The sequence below is a fragment of the Nicotiana sylvestris genome, chromosome 5 (genome assembly GCF_000393655.2).
Source record: "Nicotiana sylvestris chromosome 5, ASM39365v2, whole genome shotgun sequence".
In the NCBI taxonomy this organism is placed as follows: Eukaryota; Viridiplantae; Streptophyta; class Magnoliopsida; order Solanales; family Solanaceae; genus Nicotiana; species Nicotiana sylvestris.
This window is the reverse complement of record NC_091061.1, coordinates 129,282,954-129,293,602: the sequence shown is the minus strand read 5'-3', so window position 1 is coordinate 129,293,602 and position 10,649 is coordinate 129,282,954. Positions and strand designations below refer to the sequence as shown.

Sequence of the window (10,649 nt, the reverse complement as noted above, 5' to 3'; positions counted from 1 at the left end):
ATAACGACAGAAACAGAGTTGTTGGTGATATCCTTCTTCTATCTGCTCGGCCAGTATTCCTGTTGTAAAAGAGGATTGTGACTGGATGAACATTAAGGTTTTAGCCCATCGTAAAGTGGGGTGGATTATATTCAATAGAACTGGGTATATTTACGTCTACACATACCCTTTTACTTTAAGATTTGGTAAGGAAATAGATCCACTCATCTTTTAGTTTTGCCGGAACTACCATGTTTGTTTGGCTCAAGTGAGACCAGTAATATGGCGCATGGTGGTTTGCATTCGATACCCCTATTCCCTTGCTCAAGAAAACTTTACTCTTGCACATATGATCAATTTCTACGCCCTTAAAATTTTCCGTAGAAGCGTGATCAAACATAGCAAACGCGGTCACCATGCCATCGTCACTCGTGTACATAATGACAACGATCATTGTCGGATGGAGAGGTTTCACTACTAGAAATACAGATTTTTCCCACAGAAGAATCGATCGAAAATCTGTGTGAAATTTCAATATCCCACGACATTCCCAGGGGATACGCTTAGTGGGAAAATGGCTAGTGGGAAAATAACTTCCCAAGACATTCGTGGGTAATTCCCAAGGAGTTTGCCACTGAGGGTTTCACGAGAACTTAGTGGGGTCACCTAATGTATTTTCCCACAAATGTCGTGGGAAAAGTAAGAAAATATAATGTTTTAATTTTCTTAAGTTTCCCACCGAATCTGTGGGAAGTATTAAAAATAATTTAGATATTTTTTTTATTTTACCCATGGAAGCTGTGGAAAATATTCATAACAAATATGCACAAAATACCCAAGAAGTCGGTGGGAAATCTGAAAATTATTTTCATGGCCAAATCTATTTTTAGAACTACACCACCTGCCAAACAAAAAGTACAACCAACAATACAAGACTAAATACAATTAAGCATTCAAATACCAAATTAAACATGCAATTCACTTCATTTCATAAAAAACACCTAATTCATCCATTTCATAATCAATATCCAACTAAACAGAAAGTAGAACAAAAACTCAAAAAATCCAACATTCAATGTTCAACATCCAGGTACCATCCAAGACAAACTAATAAAAGAAATTACTCCTTAGTTATAATCAGATGCTAGAGAACGGGGCACGGGAAATGCACAAGATGCTAAGAGGGAATTTATCTGAGACTTGAGACTTTTAACATCACTAGTGACAAGTCTTAATTAATGCATCGTCCTTTCGCCTTATTTCTTCCTCCCTTCGCCTTTCCTATTCCTCTCTTCGCCTATCTTCTTCCTCCCTCCACTTTGCCTTTTCTCCCCTGTAGCCCTTTCTTGAAGATACAACTCAATAATCTTCGCTACTTTCCTATTCAAACTCGGATCTAATGCCGTAGACTATCCTCTTATGCACGCCACCAGCTGCCTTAATCCACATGTCCATGATCTCCTCTTGGGATGGTTGGATTAGCCTACCTTGATCATCAATCGGCGGACTTTGAATGAACTCCTCTAAGCTTCGTTTGAAAGTATCCTTTAAAAAAATTACAATTATTATAAAAGGAAACTTTATTAAAGAAAATTTATGCAAGTAAGTATATTTATTTCTCAAACTTTAAAGTGAAACACACGGAAAGATAAAAAGCTTAGTAGTCTGGTTGGACTTAATCATGTTAATGTGTTTCAAAAATATCTAATTTATGAAACTTACTCGCATATAGACAATGCATCAGTACTTCTAATGGGGAAAAATTACTACACTATCTTTTTTGTAAAAATTAATACCCATAAGACAGCTAATAAGCACCATTGTCTTCTGCTCACAGTACTTTTTTGAAATAACAAAATAAAATCTACAAGAATATACTTCCATGTTCTTCCAAGTGGTGCATTAATATAAATCCAAAAAGGAGCATTCTCAGAATTATAAGTGCATGTGCAGGGATGGATTTAGTTGATGCATCAATTCTACTAGTTACAACTACCAAAATAAAATGCCCAATTCCTTTACCCTTTTACTTTCAGTGGAAATAACAAAATATTTAAAAGTTCTAAATCTTTACATTTAACAAAGTCTTCCTTAACATTGTCTAATCAATTTGGATGATATGTAAAATAAGTTTACCATTGCTTTCTTATGATCTTTTACTTCTTATGTTTTTCTGTCAAGGACAAAACACATAAACCCATAATTATAGCTTAGATAACTAAAAAAAGGAAGGCAAGTATTTGGGTGATGGTTGTTGAAATAAAGTAAATAAATATAAAATGTTACAACTTTAACACAAAACATGAGTAAAAAAGCTATAGAAACCCAAAAGCAAGCATACCTAGAGGAGGAAGAATCACCTGTTGAAGGAAAATCAAGAATTGTGCAATGATTTCAAAGTAGCAAAAGGGTCAATCAGATTCTATCACCTTTAACTACTAAAGAACCAAACACCTATAAACAATGAAAATCAAATGGAAATGTTAAGTTAAGACGAACCCAAATGATAAATCATTCTCAGATAGACACATTCAAGCACCTGATAAAATAAGCCATGAACTCATTAATTTCTCCTCTTTAATTCTGAAAAATATTAGTAACTATTCTTTTTTTTCGTTCTTTTATTAATTCAAGGAAAAGCTATATTTTTAGATTACTGTGAACAAACCCAAACCCGCTCTCATTCATGTACTTTTAGAAGAATTTGAAAAACATTTCAAAAAGATATTCCAATATAAACTTAGACATTCTAAAAAGATATTCCAATATAATGTCTTTAAGCTTATTTAATTAGGTTTATAATCCTTTCATTGTATTCAGTATGAGCAACATATTAGTAAATCGTAAAATCAGAGCAAGAAACATGGACTAAAATATTAAATTCGTACACTTAAACTTCAAAAACAAAGTAAATCAACGGTGTGTCAGAATGAGAAACAATATTGGTCGCAAATCACGCAGCATAATACCTTATTAACAATATATGCAACACCAAAGAAATCGTGTCTTTCTTCCTTTAGGACTTCAAGACGAGAAGTGATGGCACTTTCTTTTCTTCTGCCTAAAAAATCATTACAAGATGTCAACCAATCAGTTATCAATCTAAAAGATGTTAGTTTTCTATTTGAAAAACGCTATAGGCACATCTCCTGAAAAAAGAATGCATAAGCTTGTCATTTATGAAAGGGTACAAGAAAATAATAGAAACCTCCTCCGACATAGCCATCAAGTAGTTGATCTTATTCTTTTTTGCCTCTGATAGTAAGTGCCACTTCTTCAACATTACTCCTGGAAATTAATAATTAATTACTTAATAGAGAAGGATATTAAAAATTTCAAACCATAACTTTATAGCTTTGACTCATTCAAGATATTCCTCTCTAACCTCCATGTTGTGAAATACTTTATACCTGAGTAAAATGAAATATTCGGACAAGATACTTTTCAATACTAGGAAATGAGATTTCATCATACACAGGCATAAACAAAACACTAATCGAAACACTAGTCTTGACTAATAACATCAATGCTTCAACAACAATCAACATTCTTTCAGTTAAAGAACAATTTGAAGAAGAACACAAAATACTGCAGATGCCACCGCACACATGCCTACGGCAGATGCTACTGGACTTTTCTTTGACCAAGCATAGGTCTCTGTTTTGCTTTTGAGTGAGACAAAATTGGAAGAAACTAATTTATGGCTCAAACTAATAAAGCAAATTACAAAACTATAGTGGAAAAGATTTCCTGCTGAGATAACTATTATAGTTCTAACTTTTCTATTTGGGTTGACTATCACCTAGTAACTAGCTAAGTGAAAGGCTAGGCTACAAAACTATCAACACTCATGGGATTTCCTTTTCCTCAAATTCTCCAATCTAAATACCCGTCACAAGTTAAACCATAAACCACCAAAATACACGACTAAAAGATTGAAATTAAAATTTGTCGTGAAAACTGAAAAGGTTATACTCCAATACAACATGGAAAGCTCGTGTTCTTGAGAATTCAGTGATGACTTCGCATGGTTTTGAGCCCTAATTTTTACTTTGAGGGAGTGTTGACCTGAGGTACGACCTCCTATTTTAAGAGCATTAACCAAAGCTTCAAGAGAATCAAAACCCTAAACTAGAAACAAATAAAATTAGAGGGGGAAGGAACTTACCGTTTCAAACCTTAATCAAGCAGCCACCACGAAAGAAATTGAAAGCAGAATTTTTTTGGTTTTCTGGTCGCGTCTATTGAGCGTTTAGGAATAGCTAGGGTTGATGGTAATTGGGGAAAGTGAGTGCAAGTGCAAAACAAAGTGGAAATTTTGGGGGGAAAGGGAATAAAAACGAGGGAATCTGCGGGAATATTTAAGAATATTTTTTTTATTTTCCCACTGGTTTCCCTGGGAAATGATTTTAGTTTTATATAATTATTTTTTTAAGGACTTTTCCCACAGAATCAGAGGGAACTAATTCACGCACATTTTTTTGCCAAAACGTTCCCACGGATAGTCGATGGGAAACGTTATTGATTTATCCTAAAAAATAAATTTCACTTTTGCCATTGAGTTTCGGTGGGAATTGCCACTAACAATTTTTTCGTGGGAAATTTCTATGGGAAAATGCTGTATTTCTAGTAGTGTTTGTTGTTGTTTCTCCCGAGGATATTTTATTAGCATCTATATCTCTCATCCCCAAAGCTTAGAACTACACTCGTAAGCTTTCTCAAATATCTCTATTTTACTATTTTGATGGTATTTTCCTTCTTAATTAAACTTTTTCTTCTTTCTATTCTAGCCACCATTTGGGTCCTTCAAGCAGTTGAGAACCTAGCCCAATGGGATCAAAAAATTGTTGATACTTCCCCCGCCGGGTTCCCATATGTGGAAGGAAACTTCAATCAGGAAGAACTAGAAGGGCAAGATCCATGGTGAGGAAAAAACTGTCCTTTTCCTTTGTTCACTTGTATCCCCATACAAAATTTAATTATTGACTTCTCATATCAACATTATAGGCCTTATGAAGGGATCTTCTATCTGTCCCACCGTCGAGATTTCACATGACCCGAAGGTGGCACAACAACGGCTGCAAGAGAACCTTGATCGAAAGAGGGCTCATTATAGCGCTCTTGCCTCCGGCGAAGGTATATCTTCCCTCAATCCCCAGCCCAAGGGGGAAAATAAAAAAGAAATTATATCTTAAAGACTGAGGCCAAGGACAAGCCCCAGTCACTGAAGAGATCCCGGAAGGACCGGCAACAGTGGTCCTTGATGAAGATGAAACCGAGGATAATAATGAAATGGTTTCTCTTCAGAGAAGAAGAAAAATAAAAAACTATCACACCTCAACCGGAGGACATAGAAGGTCTCTCAAGAGTTCGGTTGGTTGAGAATGCTGAACCCCATTTTCGGGATCCGATTGTTGCCTCCAGTCAAAGAGTTCCGCTTCTGATATTCTTCCAACTTCTTCCATCACCAGTTCCTATCTTTTCACTGGTCCCCACCGAATAAGAGTAGGTTGTGCGTTCCCCCGATCACCCAATCAGGGAAACCTAGAAAATGCCTTTTCGGCATCCATCCGGAACAATAATGGTAAATGTAGTGTTACTTTTTCATGTTTCGAATAAATGTCACTTGATCTCTGAACCGACTGGGGTAACAGACTACTTGAAGCATCTGGCTTTGGATAAAGATTGGAGGAAAATGGATGCTCTCTCTGCTGAATGTCTAATCAACAACGACATACATTTTGTTGCTCATGTATCATTTTATAATCTATCTTTCTATTCGGGGTATCATTTTATCTTCTCTCTCCTCCCTTTATATTTGTTATAAATAGCATATTTGATAATTTTAATTTTTGACTTTACAAGCTAACCTCCTTGCCTCCGTTGGATTATAAAAGATGATCTTGGATAAAGAAGCACTTAGAGCTTAGCGAAATCAACTTGCTGAGTGCCTCCCGGCTCTAGAGTCAAGCTTGCTCACATGGGTGAACTTGAAGCCTGGTTGGAAAAAATCGAGAAAGAAAAGATAGCTCATAGTCAAGAGGCCATTCAGTTACATGCTGAGCTTGCAGAATTGAAGATCAAGTGGGCAGAGTTGCAGGATGTTATAGCTTTGGCAGTCGAATGCGAATCTACTTCTATGGAAAGAATTAACAACCTAGAAACGAACTTACGTTCTAAATTCGAGAATTGAGGAGAGACTCCAGAAGGTCATGAAGCAAAACCCTGAACATGCTAAAACTAGTACCGACCATTCTTGAGCTTATGACATCTTGAAGGTAGATAACGAGCGATTGCAATCAAAAATGTAAAAGCTCTAGTCCAGACTCCATGATCAAGAAGATACTTTCTTGCTTGAGAAAACCCATTTCGTTTATCACATAAGGAGGAAGACCTTGGAGGATGCCAAAAATGACACTTCAAATATAGATGACTGCATCGCTGAAGCTCTTTCCTTGGAAACAACTGCCTTCGAGAACGTTCCTATCCGGACCACTACTTCAAGTTCCTCGAGAACTTGCTCTGAGTCCTCAAAAACTTAGGAAGAAATTGAAGGTGATTATGAAAATAAAGGAGAAAATGTTGAGCAACCTTCATCTTCAAAAGATGCAATGGAGACTTCTCATCCTACAACCTCCACTGATAGCATATTGATGTATTTTTTGTTGTTCATCTGTTCTTTATTGTTTATCCTTTGTAATTATCCTGGACTCTCTATTGGGTCCAATATTCTGAAATAAAAGATATCTTTTTTGAACTTTTATTTTTCTATTGATAAAGTCTTGGAAATATTTAACATTTGGTTAATTTTAGTAATGTCCATTCATACTTCCAATTTTTATCCTTTAATTATGAAGGTTTCATAAGAGAGAGCTCTTACATTTACAGTATTCTTGAAGAGGATATCTCATGTACGTTCATGCACTTATGTTTAAAGTTTAAGTAACATTCGAATGAAAGAAAAATCATGTCATTTGGATAAGAAATAAGATATAAAAATGAAAGGAATTTTATTTATTTCTTCTTTTTTCAAAAGTACATTTACATAAACCAAAAATTTGTGCATTCGCTTAAGTAAATAAAAATGCCAATACATATGGCTAATTTTTACTTCTTATTTCTACGGGACTAGAAATACAATCCTCGGTCCTGACTCAAGTCTTTCATAACAACTGAACATTTAAGTTCAAGGTATAGTTCCCGGTCCTAATAGTCCCTGGTATCATTTTTCCTTTTTCCTGTTAAGGCTAGCATTGATACTTTTAGTGCTCTAATATATAGTAGTCTTCCCCCCCCCCCTCCGTGTATGGATGCAAAGTATGAGAATTCGAACATTGTACTTCTTGTTGCCATCGACAATCCTTCTTCTATGTATGTTTTTTATATTGCTGCCTTATTAAAAATCTTGCTAGAAAAACCAATTTGGGACAAAAATTGGATAAACAAAAAAAGAGTGTACCGCGTACTTTTAGTACAATCAAGGATCTTCAATAGTAGTACCTTTTAGGGTAAGTCACGTTCCAGTTTCTTGGTAATTTTACTCCATCTTGATTTTCCAGTTGATATGGACCTTTACTGGTTATAGCTGAAATTCAGTAAGGTCCTTCATAGGTCGGTCCCAACTTTTAGGCATTGACCTCCCAGGTGTTATGAGTTACTTTCTGTAAGACTAAGTCTCTGACTTTAAAATAACAAAGATTTGCTCAACGATTGTTGTACCTTTCCATCATTTTCTTTTTTGCCACCATTATTACATAAGCCATGTTTCGACGATCCTTAAGCAAATCCAACTTAATCAACATTGCTTCATCATTCTCCTATTCGTTTGCTCGGGAATACCTCATGGTTTGTTCATCTATCTCCACCAGAATCAAAGCTTCTGCACCGTTCACAAGGGAAAAAAATGTTTCTCATGTGCTTGACTTTGTCGTTGTTCGGTACGCCCATAATACTCCCGGTAACTCTTCAGGCCACTTGCCTTTTGCATCCTCTAATTTCTTTTTGAGGTTTTGAATTATCTCCTTGTTAGTTGACTTTGCCTGGCCGTTAGCACTTGGATAATACGGGGAAGACGTAATCTTTTGAATCTTTAATACTTCTATGAAATTTGTAACCTTCGAACCTATTAATTATGTCCCGTTATCACAAGAAATTTCTTTTGATACTCCAAACCGGCAAATAATATGATCCCAGATGAAATCAATTACTTCTCATTCTCCAACATTCTTGAACGTACATGCTTGAACCCATTTACTAAAATATCAGTCAAAACTAAAAGAAGTTTTACATGTCCAGGTCCTTGAGGCAAACGGCCAACTATATCCATTCCCCATTTCATGAACGGCCATGGTAACACCACTGAATGCAAAAGTTTTGCCGCCTGATGTACCAGTTGAGCATGACGTTGGCATTTATCATATTTTTTGCACAAACACCTTTGCATCTTGCTCCATTCGGGGCCAGTAGTAACCGACACTCATTATTTTGAGCACCAAAGAGTTTGCACCGGAATGATTGCCACAAACTCCTTCATAAACTTCCCTCATGGAATAATCAGCTTCTGTAAGCCCTAAGCACCAAGCCAAAGGACCCTTAAAAGACCTCTGGTATAAGTTTTCATCAATAAGACAATTCCGGGCAGCTTTTGTTCATAATGCCCGAGAGGCTTTAGAGTCATCAGACAATTTACCATGATGTAAATACTCTATAAACTAATTTCTCCAATTGCAGACTATTTTGTTGAGTTAACTTCACAACAGTCATCCACATCTAGGACCAAATGAAACAATTGAACAACTGCACTGAAAACTGCGCCTTTCATCTCCATAGATGTACCTAAGTTCGCCAAAGCATCCACTTCCACATTCTCCTCTATTGGAATATGGATTAATGACTACTCCTTAAACCGGGAAAGAAAGATTTGAACTTTATTCAGATACTATTGCACGCGATCTTCTTTTGCATAAAAATCTCATATATCTGATTTACCAATAGCTAGGAGTCGCGCCCTACTTCGATCATCTCTGAACCAAGTCCCGGGGCTAATTTAAATCCTGCAATCATAACCTCATACTCAGCTTCATTATTAATCAACAGAACAGTTCGAATATCCTGTCTTAGGATTTCTCCCGAAGGAGTGATTAATACTATCCCAAGAGCGGAACCTTTTATGTTGGACACGCCATCCGTAAATAAGGTCCACACACCAAAAGCAGTCCCCGATACTAGAACTAATTCTTTTGTAGTTGAACGCATCATTCCCGGACTAAAATCAGCCAAAACTTGTAAATTAATCGCAGTTCGAAGTTTATACTCAATATAAATTTCACTAAACTTAATCAAAGTCGGACGATAACTCGGGTTTATGAAGGATGTTTCTCAGGAGAAAGTCAGTACAATGGCTATTGGGTGACATTGAAAGTAGGGTCTAAGCTTTCGAGAGGCGAATACGAGAACTAGAGCCAACTTTCCAAGTGCGGGTAACGTGTTTCTGCATCTGATAGTGTTTTACTAACATAATATATAGGTAATTATGTGCCTTCTTCCTCCTAGACTAGAAATGCACTCACCGCAACTTTCGATACACCTAAATAGATCAACAACTACTCTTTATCCTTTGGTTTAGACATTAAAGGAGGATTGGGCAAATGGATCTTCAAGTCTTCTAAAGTTTGTTGGTACTCTGGTCTCCATGACAAAGTCATTCTTCTTCTTTAATAGAGAAAAGAACCGATGTCTTTCCTCTCATAACCTTGATATGAATCTGCTAAGGGCCACCAACCTGTCGGTCAATCTTCGCACTTCTTTTATGCTTTTAAATTGGTCAAAATATCTTCTATGACTTTAATCTTATCATGATTTACTTCAATTCCTCATTAAAAATTAAGAATCCAAGAAACTTCCGGGACCCAACTCCAAAAGCACATTTTTTCCAGGTTATTCTTCATTTTGTGCCTCCTCAAGATGTCGATTGTTTCTTTAAGATGGATCATATGATTTCCTGCACTGAGAGACTTAACTAACATGTCATCAATATAAACTTTTATGGTTTTACCAATTTGGCATTCAAACATGTTATTAACATGCCTCTGATAAGTGGCTCCAGCATTTTTGAGCCTAGAAGGCATCACATTGTAACGATATGTATCAAAAGTTTTAATAAAGGAAGCTTTCTCTTGATCGTCAAGGTAACTCATCAACTCATGCCTAGCTGTGACATCGATCATTTGGTTGATGTTTGGAAATGGAAAAGAATCCTTAGGGCAAACCTTATTTAAATCCTTATAATATATACACACTCTAAACCTATTATCCTTTTTGGGCATGACTGCTACGTTAGATAACCAATCAAGATAATCTACTTCACGTATAGAACCTATATTTAGCAACCTGTACTGGTTACCTCTTATTTCACAAATCTGTTTCTGACCTTGGCTGTCGACCGCTTCTTCAGCTCTATCGGAGGGAAATTAGGGTCCAAATGTAGCTTGTGGACAACCACGTCTAGTGGAATTTCTGTCATATCTTAATGCGACAATGCAAGACAGTCAATGTTAGTTTTACAAAATTCAATAAATTTAAGCCTTATTTCGGGGCTCAACCCCGTTGCCAAGTTGTGACGACCCAAAATCCCAATATGTCGTGATGACTCCTAACACACTTGCTAGGAA

General features: G+C 36.3%; 1 long non-coding RNA gene across 3 annotated transcripts; it reads right to left on the bottom strand.

Moving 5' to 3' along the window:
- Nucleotides 1–965: 965 nt before the first annotated feature.
- LOC104241316 (uncharacterized) lies at nt 966–4,346 on the bottom strand. 3 transcript variants are annotated; one of them, XR_011407674.1, is made up of 5 exons: nt 4,148–4,336; nt 3,188–3,267; nt 2,949–3,040; nt 2,321–2,433; nt 966–1,524 (listed from the first exon to the last, which is right to left on the bottom strand). It is a non-coding gene; the product is annotated as an uncharacterized lncRNA (long non-coding RNA). The 3 variants fall into 3 exon arrangements; XR_714685.2 differs by having other exon boundaries at nt 2,340–3,040; nt 4,148–4,346; XR_714683.2 differs by having other exon boundaries at nt 2,321–3,040; nt 4,148–4,345.
- Between the last annotated feature and the right edge of the window lie 6,303 nt (nt 4,347–10,649).